This window comes from Chiloscyllium plagiosum, unplaced genomic scaffold, assembly GCF_037043375.1.
Source record: "Chiloscyllium plagiosum isolate Xiang-an unplaced genomic scaffold, Cpla_swu_hap1 HiC_scaffold_44, whole genome shotgun sequence".
NCBI classification, from domain to species: domain Eukaryota; kingdom Metazoa; phylum Chordata; class Chondrichthyes; order Orectolobiformes; family Hemiscylliidae; genus Chiloscyllium; species Chiloscyllium plagiosum.
The window spans coordinates 32,570,773-32,586,162 of record NW_028270182.1 but is presented as its reverse complement, the minus strand read 5'-3'; positions in this window follow the sequence as shown (position 1 = coordinate 32,586,162).

Sequence of the window (15,390 nt, the reverse complement as noted above, 5' to 3'; positions counted from 1 at the left end):
TGAGATGAAAATTATACAAGGCATGATGAGCAAGTTTACAGATGATACCAAGATTAGATATATGTAGTGGAAGGTGAAGAACGCTACATAACATTATGAAGAGATTATGATTAATTGGATCAATGAATCATAGAAATGTACAGCACAGAAACGGACCCTTTGGTCAAAATCATTTGTTGCAACCTGATGTCGTGAATACACTTAGTTTCATTTTCCAGCATTTGTACTATATCCCTCTAAGCCCTTCAAATTCATGTCCCCATCCAGATGACTTCTGAATGTTGCAATTGTACCATCCTCCACAACTTCGTCTGGCAGCTCATTGCATATGCATACCACCCTCTCTGTGAAAATGGTCCTCTTAGGTCCCTTTTAAATCTTGTCCATCTCACCTTAAATCTACGTCCTCTAGTTGTGGACTTCCCTACCGTGGGGTAAAGACCCTGACTATTCACCCTTTCCACGGTCTTCGTGATTTTATAATCCTCTAGAATGTGCAAATGTGACTCCAGTCGACACGAATGTCTGTTCTCAGTCATTCCTGACCTAAATTCTGAAAGTCAATACAGACTTCTCTTCCTAGTTCATCAGATCACAATTCTAAAATCATTTTAACAGCTTGTTCAGCCACATTATGAAACACTTCTGTGGGATTTTTATCTAGACTTTTGGGCTCAGCGGTAGGCACACTACCACCACTTGGCAATAATCCCTGAGGCTGCAACATTATTCTCCTGTGTGTTTGTTCATCAGCCAGTTTTGAAATACTGTTACATACATCCATGACAGGCAGGGCTTGAACCCAGACCTTCTTGTCCAGAATAAGAGACATTACCATGCAAGTTCAGGTATTGGAATATAACACAGAGCTCTGGTTCAAAGGCATTGGTGTTACTCACTGCACAAGACTTAAACCATGCCCAGATTTTGGGTCACATTTGAAATGTCAGCTTTCAGCTCTGTGTGGATTCATTAAAATTTGGTTCACTTTTCCTGAATTACATGGTTAAAAGAATTGCATTGTTAAACAGATGAAAGTTACTCACCTCAAATATAGGATGTTGCGTTTATGTGCTCTTACTTTGAGATAAACTATGAAGATGGTTAATTGCTTGGCTATGATTTCCATCTTAAGTGGCTATTATCTGATATCTGCAATATGAGGGAAAGACATCCTGCAGACACAGTCTGCACTATAAAGGATGTGGAATAGAGCTTTATTACTGAACACCAGAGACGGAGAAAGAGCATACTTTCTGGATCAAAAACACCAATCACTCTTTCCCGCCTCTAATATGTGACTGCCCTCTTCTTAAAGCCACAAAATGATCCAAGGCAGCTGATTACTGTCCAGCCCTTCCTCTCCGGTACTATCACTCACTGTGCCGAGGAGTGGTAGATGGATTTTAATTTCAATGAATGCAAAGTATCGCAATTTGGTAAAGCAAACAAGGAGAGGACATCTACAATTAAATGTTGGGCGTTGTAGAACAGAGAGATTTAGGGTTCTGGTATATTTCTTTGAAGTTTGCATCATGTGTCGGCAGTGTGATAACCTTGCTGACCTTCATTTCTCAGACCTTTGCGTACAGCAGGTGGAACATTATCTTCGGGTTGTGCAGGACATTCTACTGAAGTACTGTGTGTAGTTCTGGTCACCCAGTTGCAGTTTGGACATTATTAAACTGGAGAGTGTTCAAAAAGGATTTACCAGGATATTGCTGGGAATGGAGTGTTTATGTTATAAGGACCGTCTTGTTGGACTGGGAGCTTTTCCACTACAGCTTAGAAGTTTGAGATCTTATCAACCTTATAGAGGTTTATAAAACAATGAGGGGTATAGATAATGTTGAATGGCAGGTGACATTCCCTTAGGGTGGTGGATTTCAAGACTAGCGGGTAATTTGAAGTTGACAGGAGAAAGGTTTACAGAATATATAGTGTCACAGAGCTGTCCAGCATGGAAACAGACTCTTCTATCCAACTCGTCCCTGCCGACCAGATGTCCTTAATTAATGTAGTTTCATTTGCTAGTATTTGGCCCATATCCCTTAAACGCTTCTTATACAGGTGTCCATGCAGATGCCTTTTAAATGTTGTAATTGTACCAGCCTCCACAACTTCCTTTGGCAGCTCGGTACATACACAGTACCCTCTCTTTGAAACCATTACCCATTAGATCCCTTTTAAGTCTTTCCCCTCTCACATTCAAACTATGGCCTCCAGCTTGGGAACGAACTACTCTAAGATCATCTCTCAACTGCTGGTGCTCCAGGAAAAAATAACCCGGCCTATTCAGCCTCTGCATAAATCTCAAAACCTCCAACCCTGGCAATATGTTTGTAAATCTTTTCTGAATCCTTTCAGGTTTCATATATCTTATATCGAGACGGTAATTGCACGAAGTATTCAATAGTGGCCTAACCAATGTTCTCTACAGCTGTAATATGACCTCCCAACTCTTATATTCAACGCACTGATCAACAACTGCAAGCATATCAAACAGCTTCTTCACTATCCTATGAACCTGTGACTCCACTTTCAGAATACTATGAACCTGCACCCCAAGGTCTCTTTGTTGAGCAACATTCTCCAGAGACTTAACATTAACTGTATAAGCCAAGCCTTGATTATCATTTCCAAAATGCATCACTTCACATTTATCTAAATTAAACTCCACCTGCCACTCCTCAGCCCATTGGTTCATCTGATCAAGATCCCGTTATACGCTGAGGTCAACTTTTTCTCTGTCCACTGCACCTTCAATTTTGGTTTCATCTATAAACTTACTAATCATACCTCCTATGTTCATATCCAAATCATTTATATCCATGACAAATAGCAGTGGACCCAGCACCCACCTATGTGGCACTCCATTGGTCACAGGCCTCCAGTATGAAAAGCAACCCACTACCACCACCTTCTGTCTTTTATCTTCGAGCCAGCCCTGTATCCAAATCGCTCCATATCTTTGTATTCTATGAGATCTAATCTTGCTAACCAATCTACCATGGGGAACTTTGTCAGATGCTTTACTGAAGTCCATATAGATCACGTGCACTGCTGTGCCCTCATCAATCTTTTGCATTACTTCTTCAAGCAAAAATAATCATGTTTGTGAGACATGATTTGGCACGCACAAAGCCATGTTGACTATCTTTAATCAGTCCTTGCCTTTCCAAATACATGTACATCCTGCCCCTCAGGATTCTCTCCAACATCTTGGCCACCACCGAAGTCATGCTCACCGGTCTGTTGTGAAACACAGTGAGTGGGAGGGAGCAGACAGAATACGCTGAACCTGATCCTGACAGAGCAGGGAAGGTTATTGATGCTTGTCCTATGTTGCTGGACATTTCATCAGATCACAGATACTGCACTGAGCTGGGTGGGGAGGTAGACCATGCTCGGTAGGTCTGGTGGTGTGGCCCCTCTGGGAAGAGAATGATCCCCCTCTGTACTGGCCCATCCACCAGGACCTCCGTGCCCCTGTCGGCAAACCGTAGTGTAATTGTTTCTTTTCTGCCATGCTCGGGGTAAACAGTGCGGGGCAGCTCCGAACTGAGAAAGCTCAACTATGTGCCATTGGCCTTTTAAAGCTGGCACCAGTGCCAGGGATCGTAGAATATCCAGAGGCATTCGGGCGATAGTGATTACCTACAGTCATGATGGGTGGGAGAATAGGGCCGGCATTGATGGGGGGTCACCATGAAATGAGACGAGTTCGATAAGATAACACCAGGAAATTAGTTCGGCCTCGTGCAGATGATCCCTGTCACACTCAAAGAAAGTGTCACTGAGACAAATTATTGTTAGATTCAGCCCAATGAATCGATGACTTTGCTGGTCCTACTCTCAGTTGTAAAGCTGCAGAACAAAAAGCTCATCCAAAACTCTCCATCACCTGACCTCACAGCAATAACCCATTCTCCCATCATTTCTGGAAACATTGGCTTATGTTGCAGAAAACTATTAGAATATCTACATTTCAACATTCTGGAACCTGTGAGCCCATCCTTCCATGACATTGTCTTTGAATCTCGCTCTCTCTGTCTAAACTCCAAACCCCTCCCATTTAGGGATATTTGAACCGATTCCCTGGCGATCTCTCTCTGGCCATGATTCTCACACCCACAGCACCCCTTATCATGGCACAGTGTAAATATGGAGCTGGAAATGGACGGGAGATGCACATCCTGTCACTTCCAGCATGGGCTGCAAGTTAACCCACACTGGGCAGCGATCTAACGCAGTGATTTGAGAAATGTAATGGGGTAATGGACACAGTTACATACCCGGGTCACATATCCCATCTGGGTCTATACATCAATGCACTGCTGTGGTCTGCATACCTTTCCACTCTCAGTAGATTGAGGATTGTATTGCACAGGGCACCATCCTGGTCTGCACAGTGCTCCATGCTGAACACATACTCATCTGGGTCTATGGTGTCTGGTCTGGTTCTGTGAGAATGTGATATAACGAACCATTTCACTGGAAATGGCAATGCCTTTATTTTTGTTCTCAATCATGTGTTTGGACCCAACAAATTCTATCTCCTCCAGCCAGTCCCATTCTTCAGTCTAACTCCATAGTTCAGTAACTTGTATCATGAGTAATTGTCCAGTTTTAATGTGAATAACTGTTCTGTCTGTTTCCCTGTCCTTTAGCATTGCTCAAATTGGAGCATCAGGATTCACTACTATAAACCTCAGTAAGGTCATTTCTCAGACTCAACGGTCTAGGTAATGTAGCCCCAGCCTATTCATACTATCTCTGTAGCTCAACATCACCAGAACCGGCCTCCAAAACCGTCAACATACTTATAGAGTCATGGAGATGTACAACATGGAAACAGATCCTTTGGTCCAACCAACCTGTCCATGCCGACCAGATATCACAACTCAATCTAGTCCCACCTGCCAGCACCCGGCCCATATCCCTCCAAACCCTTCCTATTCATATACTCATCCAAATACCTCTTAAATGTAGCAATTGTACGAGCCTCCACCACATCCTCTGGCAGATCATTCCATACACACACCACCCTCTGCGTGAAAAAGCTGCCCCTTAGGTCTCTTTTATATCATTCCCCTTTCACCCTATACCTATACCCTCTAGTTCTGGACTCCCGACCTCAGGGAAAATACTTTGTCTATATACCATATCCATGCCCCTCATAATTTTGTAAACCTCTATAAGGTCAGCCCGCAGCCTCCGGCGCTCCAGGGAAAACACCCCAGCCTGTAATACAACAACATTTTTTTCCTATAGCAATGAGAGCAGAATTAATGACTCTATTGCAGAAATGGCTGAAAAAAGCGTGTAGGCGACAGTGAGCATTGCAGATGCTGGAGATTAGTGTCAAGAGTGTGGTGCTGGAAAACACAGCAGGTCAGGCAGCATCCGAAGAGTAGAAAAATCGATGTATCAGACAAAAGCCTGATTCCTGATGAAGGGCTTTTGCCCAAAATGTCGATTTTTCCTGTCCTCGGATGCTGGATGACCTGCAGTGCTTTTCCAGCACCACACTCTGAACCCAGTGTATATCCCAGATGGTCTCCTTCTTCACGATAGCAATTTCCCCTCCCATATACTCGATGATGCCATCCAGAGCATATCATCCACTTCCCATACCTCTGCATTCGAATCCCACCCGTCCAAACGCAACAGGGAAAGAACACCCCTCTTCTTCAACTTCCACCCCACCAAACCACAAAATACAATGCATGACCCTCCCCCATTTGCACCACCTACAATCAGACTCCACCAACAGGGATATATTTCCCTCCCTGCCCTTACGTTTATTTTGTAAATAACATTCCTGGCACTACTCCCTTGTCAGGTCCACGCCACCCACCAGCCTATCCTCCACTCCTGGCACCTTCCCCTACAACCGCAAGAACTGGAAAACCGGCACCCTCACCTCCCCCTCACTTCCATCCGAGCCCCAAAAAATCCTTCCATATACATCAGACTTTTATCTGCACTTACACAATTCACCTACTGCAATGGTTGCTCCGGATGTTGTCTCCTCTACATTGGGGAGACAGGATGCCAATGTGCGGAACACCTCAGAGAACATTGCACCAACCAACCACACCACCCCATGGCTGAACACTTTGAATCCCCCTTCCCACTTCGCCATAGACATGCAGGTCCTGGTCCTCCTCCATCGCCAAACCTTATCCACCCGACGCCTGGAGGAAGATAGACTCATCTTCTGCCTTAGGATCCTGCAATCGCATGGGATGCGTGTGGATTTCACCAGTTTCGTCATTTCCCTTCCCCACATGTTATCCCAGATCCAACCTTCCAACTCAGCACCGCCCCCATGAACTATCCTACATGTCCATCATCATTCCCACCTATCCACTCCATCCTTCTCTCCGACATATCACCTTCAAACCCAACTTTATTTACTTCTCAAATTCTCAGCAACCTTCCCCCAACCCTATCCCCTTTCCATTTGTCTCTCAGTACCCTTGGGCCACAAGCATAATTCCTGATGAAGGGCTTACACAAGAAATGTCGATGCTCCTCTGATGCTTGACCTGTGCTTTTGCAGCACAACATTCTCGACTCTAATCTCCAGCATCTGCAATCCTCATTTTCTCCCTTTAGCTAATGTATCCAGAAAAGTTCCCACCAGACATTTCGAGTAGCTGGTCTGTTATTTTATCTTTATCTCCTTTATAAACAGAGTGGGACCTATGCAGCCCTGCAGTGCTCTGGCAATACTCCCACATGCAAGGAAAAAAAGTAAACAAAAAGATTTATAGTCTGTCTGTCAGTAACCCTCATGCATTCCATCCAGACTCATTAAATATTCATTTTTACTGTGATATAAAATGTTCTGTAAGGAAAGGGTTAACTGAACCTGCTTGCTCAGTGACTGTGATTAATGTCAGTCTCCATGGATTATAATTATCCCGGTGTGTGTTTTCCATCTACTAATGATAAATGGGCTCCATTCAATGTGGTATGCCATAGTATGAGTAGGAGCATCACCCACAGCACTGACAGGGATCACCAGCTCCAGAGAGGGGGGAAGGAGAGATCAGAATCTGAGAATATTAGACTTGAATGTTACAACAATGGATAAGAATATGAGAACATGAGACTGGGATGTTCCAACAATGGAACCGAATCTGAGAATGTTGAACTGGAATGTTCCAACAATGGACAGGACTTTATCCTATTATGTTTGGGTTGTTTCTACATATTATGATAGGTTGTCATTATATTCACAGATCTATTATGCTCTTCACATTATTCAATGTTTTTATTATCCTCTCCGGTCTATCGTTGGTGTGCCTGGTAAGTCTCACTGTTCAGATATTTTTTCTATAAATTAGTTATGACTGCATTACTGTTCTTTCATATATTCTTCACTTCTTTCCACTATTATTGTTCATGTTGAGACTCTGAATCCAGTTACTCACTCTGTAGATCACGACTAACTGCATCAGTGAACTTGTTCAATTACTTTCTCCCTCCTTACTTCTGGCAGTGTTACTCATGGGTCTCTATGTTGACCTACTCAGTTTCAGATGTGAACCATTGTCTCACTGTCCTTGTTATTTTAATATTGGGAGCGTGGACGTCATTGACCTCTATTATGTTTACAAACTCCATTTCCTTCCTGTTACTCCATCTCATCCTTGGCCAATTCTTTTATCATTCATTTGTCAGACTTGGGCAATGCTGGCTGTCCCGCATTGATAGCCCATCCTTATTTGACCGCGAGAAGGCGATGGTGAGCTGCCTTCTTGAATCGCTGCAGTCCACTTGTTGTCGGTTGACCTATAATGCCGGTACGGAGGGAATTCCAGGAGTTTGACTCAAGTACTGTATATGTCCAAGTCAGGGTAGTGAGTGGCTTAAAGGGGAACTTGTATGTTGTGGTTAAAACAGATGAATCACAACTTTGGTGATCCATTTGGCCATGAGCTGATTTCTAACACCATGCCCTGCCCATTATTAACTTTAACTACTCACTGACTTAATGATGACAACAATCTGCTGCTAACACTCTCGGGTTGAAACCTGCAGAAACAAATCTGATTCGAACTAATCCCAAAATCCTATCCATCTGACATTCCTGCGCACGTTGATCTAGATCGCTATTCTGTCTGGCAATGCCTTTATTTTAATATTCTGAAACACTTTAACTCAGCTGTCCATGAAGGTTCCCTCAGTCTCTGTGTGTCCCTCACACACACACACACACACACACACACACACACACACACACACACACACACACACACACACACACACACACACACACACACACACACACACACACACACACACTGCACTGGTCCATTGGAGATAGGAATCTTCCACTGCTGTGTGTATTTGATCTGTGTATCGTTCCCATGTGATAGTAAAGGTTTGCAATACTCCCCATGCTGGGCAGATAAATCAGTTTACTGTGCAATGCAATAGCATAGTTTGCAGAGTGCTCCATGTTGGTCAGTCATCTTTTCCCAGCTTATGTTGTTTGAAGTGTTCTGTGAAAACAATTCAGAATTTGATGTAACAAACCATTTCAGCTGATCTGAAAATACCCTTATTCAATGTTCTAATTCTTCAAATTTTGCTCTCTAAGGGGTCAATCCTCCAGTTAGTCCCACTACCCAGTCTTTTTCTCTATATTTCCACAACATGTTCTCAGTTATTTAACTGTCTGTTTCTGTATTTAATGTGAATCTCTCTGTCCCTCTGTATCTTTCCATGGCCTTGGTTTTTGGCTCTCTAGTGTATCGAGTGCTGACAGTGTGAAGCTCAGAAACAGTGAAATCATGTGTCTTGGGCTGTTGTTAACTTCCCAGTGTGTCCCATGTGGTGTTCTATGTGGGGGGTGGATGTGTGTGTCGGGCTGTTGTTCACTTCCCGGTGTATCCCATGTGGTGCTCCATGTTGGATAGGGGTTTAAGCGGTTTTGACTCACGTCTTTGGAAGATGGTCTGTGCCTGCACACTGAACGTCTGACTTTTGTGTTTATCCCTCTGAGTTGATCGTGTGGTCAGTAACATGGAGAATCCCCTTGAGTATTATTGTAAAGGATTAGGTATCTAATATCTCTGACAACGTTGTCACTTCAAAAAAAAAACATTATTGTCTCCTTTTCTTGAAAGAGAGATCTTAAAGGCCGAACTGCTACTGCAACTGGCTGAAGTGAATAACATAGGAGGCGTTTAGGTTTTCTTTTATATAAATATTGATTACAATGGCCAGCTCTCACAGACCAGGCTTTCCAGGTTTTCTGAGCTATAACTGTCACCAGGTGCTTGCAGTCGGAGATAGGTTGGATGCTTCAATAAATGATCTCTCGCTGCTATTGTCTCTGGCATGCTGTGTCCTCGTGGATTGGAGAACTGCGTGCAAGACTGATTCGCCTTGGATCTGTCTTTCTGCCAAGGGATGAGTTTATGGAATATTAGTACATGGGAATATTTCATTAGAAGACAGTACTATATCTATTATTCACTTAAGGTTTCCAGTGGTCAAGGTATTCTAAACTCCTCTTCTTTTTGTATGTATTTTTATTTGAGTGTTTAAATAAATTGTGTTTTGCTTACAGTTGAGTGGTTTGACCAGCCGCATCACATCTGGAATACCCATTTCACATCTACATTTACTATAAGGTAGTGGGGCAACATGGTTACTCAGTGGTTAGCATTGCTGACTCACAGCACCAGGGACCCGGGTTCAATTCCCGCTTATAACTGCGTGCGGTGTGCACATTCTCCCTCTGTCTGCATGGTTTCCACTGGGTGCTCTGGTTTCCTCCCACAATCCAAAGATGTGCAGGTCAGGTGAATTGGTCATGCTAAATTTCCCATAGTGTTAGGTGCATTAGTTAAGGGTAAATATGGGGTAGGCGATTGGGGTTGGGTGGTTTGGTCTTCAGTGGATCAGTGTGGACATGTTGGGCTGTAGGGCCTGTTCTAACCGAAGACTAGATTGGCATCCAGGCTACAATCTTAGATTATTTTAAGGCAGTCTGGGGACACTCGTCTGGTTCGAAATCGATAATTCAAAATTGGATGCAGGATTAGAATCCCTACAGTATGGAAGCAGGCCATTTGGTTCAACAAGTCCACATCAACCCTTCGTAAAGTAAACTACCCCGATGCATTCCAGTCCCGTATTACTCCATATTTACCCCTGACTAGTGCAACTAACGTACACATCGCTGAACAGTACGGGTAATTTAACATGGCCATTTCGCTTAACCTGCATTTCAATGGTCTGTGGGTGGAAAATGGAGCACCTGGAGAAAACCCACGCGGGGACGGAGAGAATGTGCACAGGGAGATTGTTGGGCTCAAAGGGAGCGTCTTATAGTTGTTAGTGTCTTTTGGTCTGGGTGTTGAATTCGTTTGGTTTGTACAGTGATTTGTGTAGTAATGTCTATTTCTGTCTCTAAGAGTTCTCTGGGTTTGGAAGAAGTAAAGTTGGAAATTTTACAAAAGGTGAGCAAAGCAAAGTTTTAGAATTGGCAGAGAAGCTGGAGTTGGGTTTGTGTTTTTCTGTGAGAAAAGGAGTGACAATTGCAGCTGCAGCTTGTCATTTAAACTTTGGCGGAAATACCACCAGAATCTTTGGCAATGGCTAAAATTCAATTGCAGACGAGGCAGCTTGAACACAAAAAAGGAATTGAGACAGTTTGAATTAAGATTAAAAGTAAAATTAAAAGAAGAGGAGAGGAAGAAGAAAGACAAAAAAGAAGAAAAGCATAAAGCGAGTAAGTTTCAACTTCAAAAGTTAGCAACTTGAAAAGAAAGTCGACTTAGCAGGGTGGAGATGTAGGTAGACGGGGGGTTGAATGAGGAGGATAGTGAGGATGAGCAACTCTACGGTAGCCTAAGGCCTGATGTGGATCTGTTTAAATATATACAGGCATTGTCTAATTTTGATGAGAATGATGTAGAAGTCTTTTCAACTTAATTTGAGAAAGTGGCTACACGAATGCAGTGGCCACTGACCATGTAGATTTAGTTGATCCAAACAAAGCTGGTAGGTATAAGGAGTGGCGTATTTGCATCCCTATCGAAAGAGGTATCTAGCCAGTATGAGGAAGTGAAGATAGCCATCTGAAGTGCATATGAGCTTGTGCCAGAACCTACATACAGTGTTTTAGAATGTAAAATTGTGTCCCTGGTTAAACGTACATTGAGTTTGAAAGGATCAAACAAAGTAATTTTGAGAGGTGAGTCAGGGTATTAAAAACAGAGCAACTTTTACACTCTTAGAGAGATTCTTACTTTGGAGGAGTTAAAAAACTCACTTCCTGCAGTCGTGAGAACTCAATTGGAAGAGCAGAGAGTTGAAATGGCATGATTAGAATCTGAAATGGCTAATAGCGTTCAGTTGAACCATAAATCGAAGTTTGGCTTCTGGGAGGGCTTGAGAAGAATGTGCAAGATCTTAAAATGTATACCTGTGCGTAAGGTTTCGTGGCATATACCAGGACTAGTAGGTAAATGGGTTACAGCATGAAGAGGTACAGAAACATGTAAACCTTTTAAGCTGAGACGTGAGCAGATATGTCACTGAGAAGGACTATGAGGGAGATGAGAAGTGCTCCATTATTTAACGTATAGTTGGAGTGTCCAGTGGAACCATCAACAGAAATATTTCACAACTGGGAAGGATGCACTTGGTGTTGGCGTTACAATATTTCAGCATTTAAATTGCCAATAACGTGTCTGAGACAAGTATACATATACTGATCATAACGCCTGAAGGTTTTTAGAGAAATTTAGGAAGAAAACTTCCAATCTGTTCAGATAGAGTTATTATTTTTGCCATTCAATTTGGAAGTTATACAAGTGACAGGACGAGAAACTGTACTTGCTGACAAGTTGTCGAGACTTGGATGAAGGAAAACAGAAGCGTTCTGTGGCAGAAGTAAACTGACTGAAATAGAATGGAGTTGTGAATATTTGCATGCTTAGTGTCAATGCAATATGTATCTATTGTAGTCTACTGAATCAATACGAATAATGCGTTTAAAATGAGGCCATCTTTGTATATTGTTGGTTCTTTTTTTTTCAAACGGTTAGTTGTGACCATGCTATCACTTTAAAAAAGTTATTTTCTCTTGGGTTTGGTTTTTTGAAAAGAGGTCTTAAAGGCAGAGATGCTGAACTTCCGCCTGAAAACAGCTTAAGTAAACAACTGAGAAGGTGTTTAGGTTTTATTAAAACGTTTGTAACAATGGAAGGGCAGTGGCCAGCTCTCCCGGAACATGTTTTCTCGTTTTGTTGTCAATCACATTTAACATCCTCCAGACCTCAATGAGGTCTCCTCTCATTCTTCTAAACTCCAGACAGTATAGGTCTGAACTGCTCAAATTCTCTTTAAAAGAAAAATTCATCTCTGGAATCAATCAAATTAATTGATCAGTAACTACATTGTAACTACATCTTCTGCAGTCAGGGCAGCAAACCTGAACACAATATGTCAGTTACAGTCTCCCTAGTACCTTGCAGAATTGCAGTAATTCTTCCCTCCCTTTATACTCTATTCTTTTACAAGTAAATGCTGAAATTGCACTTGCCTTTCTCATTCCCTGCTGTATCTCCATGTAAGTTTTCTGTGATATGCACAAGGACACCCAGATGCCTCTGCACATAAGCACTCTGAAGTTGCTCTCCATGTCCATAACATGGTCGATTCCTCTGACCAAAATGGTTAATCCCATATTATCCACGTTAAATTTTAGTTGCCAGAGGTGGCACACTCATCTAAACTGTTCATGTCCATTTGTAAATGTTCTACATCTTCATTACATCACCCTACTTTTCCGCTTGTATCAGTGTCAGCTGAAAATGTGGCTTTAGTGTTTTCTCTCCTCTCATCCAAATGAGGAAGTGAGGACTGCAGATGCTGTATACCGGGGTTGAAAAGTGTTGTGCTGGAAAGGCGCAGCAGGCCAGGCAGCATCTGAGGAGCAGGAGAATCGACTTTTCGGGCATAAGCCCTTCTTCAGGAATGAGAAATAAGACTGCTGTGCCAAGCGGGCTGAGATAAAAGGTGGGGGGGGGGGGGGAGTTTGGGGCAGGGGCGCTGGGAATACGATAGGTGGAAGGAGGTGAGGGTGAGGGTGGTAGGCCGGAGAGGGGGTGGGGTGGAGAGATCGGGAAGAAGATTGCAGGTCAAGAGGGCGGTGCTGCATCCGGGGGTTGGGACTGTGATAAGGTGGGAAGAGGGGAAATGAGGAAGCTGGAGAAATCTACATTCCTGAAACGTCGATTCTCCTGCTCCTCGGATGATGCCTGGCCTGCTGCGCCTTTCTAGCACCACACTTTTCAACTCTCATCCAAATGATACAATAGATGGTAAATTTCGGGTCATGTCGTCTGAACTCTATGGAACCCCAAATGTTGCCAACTATTAACGAAACATCTATTCACTCTCTCTGCATTTTGTTGGCTCAGCAGCCCTCTATCTAGGCGAATGACCTGTTCCCAAACCCATGTCCTCTTATTTTATAGCTTTAATATTTTGTACAGCGTTTAATCAATGCCTTTTCAAAGCTCAGGTACTTTGCTTCTTCAGGATCGCTATTGTCTACTTTGCTTGTCACACCTTTTAAGAACTCGAGCAAACAAATTCTTTAAAAGTAATGCTGATTCTGATGTATTTGGTTTAACTTTGAAAGTCTCCTGTTGTTAATTAATTAATAATGGATTCTCACAATTTCCTTTAATTCCCAAAACTATGTTCGCAACCTTTTATTGACAAGTAAAGGTGATTATCCTAATTCCTGCCCTTGTTGTAAACTCTCCGTTCCCTTTCCCATGTTCCTGTGTAACAGGCACAAAGCTTGAAAAGATCTGCTCCACTCGTTGCGTAATAGGCATGAGTGCCTGAATGGATTCACTGAGTTCCTGGTCTATACGCTCAATGGACTGAATCTCCCTATTGTGTTGCTACATTATACTCTCGATGGCCGGAATGTCCTGATCTACAGATTCAAGATCTGCTTCTCCACTGGATAATATGTCAGAAGCCTGAGGGATTGTGATATCTTCCTGTTGCTGTATAACATTTTGAGGGGCTGAAGGGTCTCTTCATATTCCTTCGTAACAGGCTCGAGATAGTGAACAATCACCTCCTGCATCCCTGGAATAGGTTCAAACGAGTGATTTGTCTCCTTCTGTTCCCATACAACAGACACATGGGTGAATTACCTCCACCTTTCCATAACAAGTAATAAAATAATTTTATCTCCTTCTTTAATTCTCGTGCTGAATGGCCTCGTGCTATTCTAGTGTACGAATCTCTTCCACTTCCTGAGTTATAGACTTGAGGAGGCTGAATGGACTGATCCTGTTACTGCATAACCGGATACCGGTGCGTCATGGCCTATTCTGCGTGCAGCGTTATAGACTCGAGGAGCTGACTGACCTCCTCATGTAACTGTATATCAGGCTCTAGCGGCTGAATAACCTCGTCCTGTTCTGGTGTAACAGGGTCGAAGGCCTGAATATACTTCTGCTGTTCCTGTGTAACAGGCTGGAGAAATTGAATTGGCTGTGTAATTGGCTTCTGTTGCTGACTCTTTCCGGTGTTCTATGCAAAAAGAAAAGGCCATCTTTTATTTTGTAAACTCTAATGCATATTGGATCAAACTGATCATCCTTTCCTTATAAGTTAACCCCTTTATTGCAGGAATCAGTTGAGGGAACCATCTCTGAGCTGCTTCCAATATAACAATATCCTTTCTTCAATGAGGAGACTAAGTCTGTACATACTACTCCAGATGTGATCTGCTTATGATCGTGTACAACATCAGCAACACTTTGCCAACCTGATGTAAAGTTCCCACCCAGTTTAGAGCAGTCTCAGCTGTCTGGGGGATTGTTGAAAGCATTGTTGAAAGATCATTGTCCTTCTCTATTCCACCAGCATAACGGAAGATCTGGTGAAAATGTCATAATAACACTTGGGAAGAATGAATAACGTGACGAGATTACCTCAACGCCCAAATAGGCTTCACCAAATATCTCATGTGAACCTACCATTAATCTCCCCAGAGGCCACATCAGTCAGATTCCACAGAATCTGGTAAGGTGAAGCTTAGAAACAACAAGGAGAAGCAAAGATTGATAGGAGTTATATAAAAAGTGAAAGTTGCTATACAAAAGTTGGGCATGTCATAAAACAGGAAAGTAGACACCCAGGTCTATGCGTACCACAATAATAATGAATAATTTCAAGCGACATCTAAACTGCGTGAATAATAATGCAGGGTAAAGGGATTTCATGAGCGTATTTGAGATGGTTTTATTTAATAGTATGTTGAGCACTGAGGTGGAGGTCAGGCTGTTTTGACATTAGTGTTTTGTGATCGGAAGTGCTAATTGA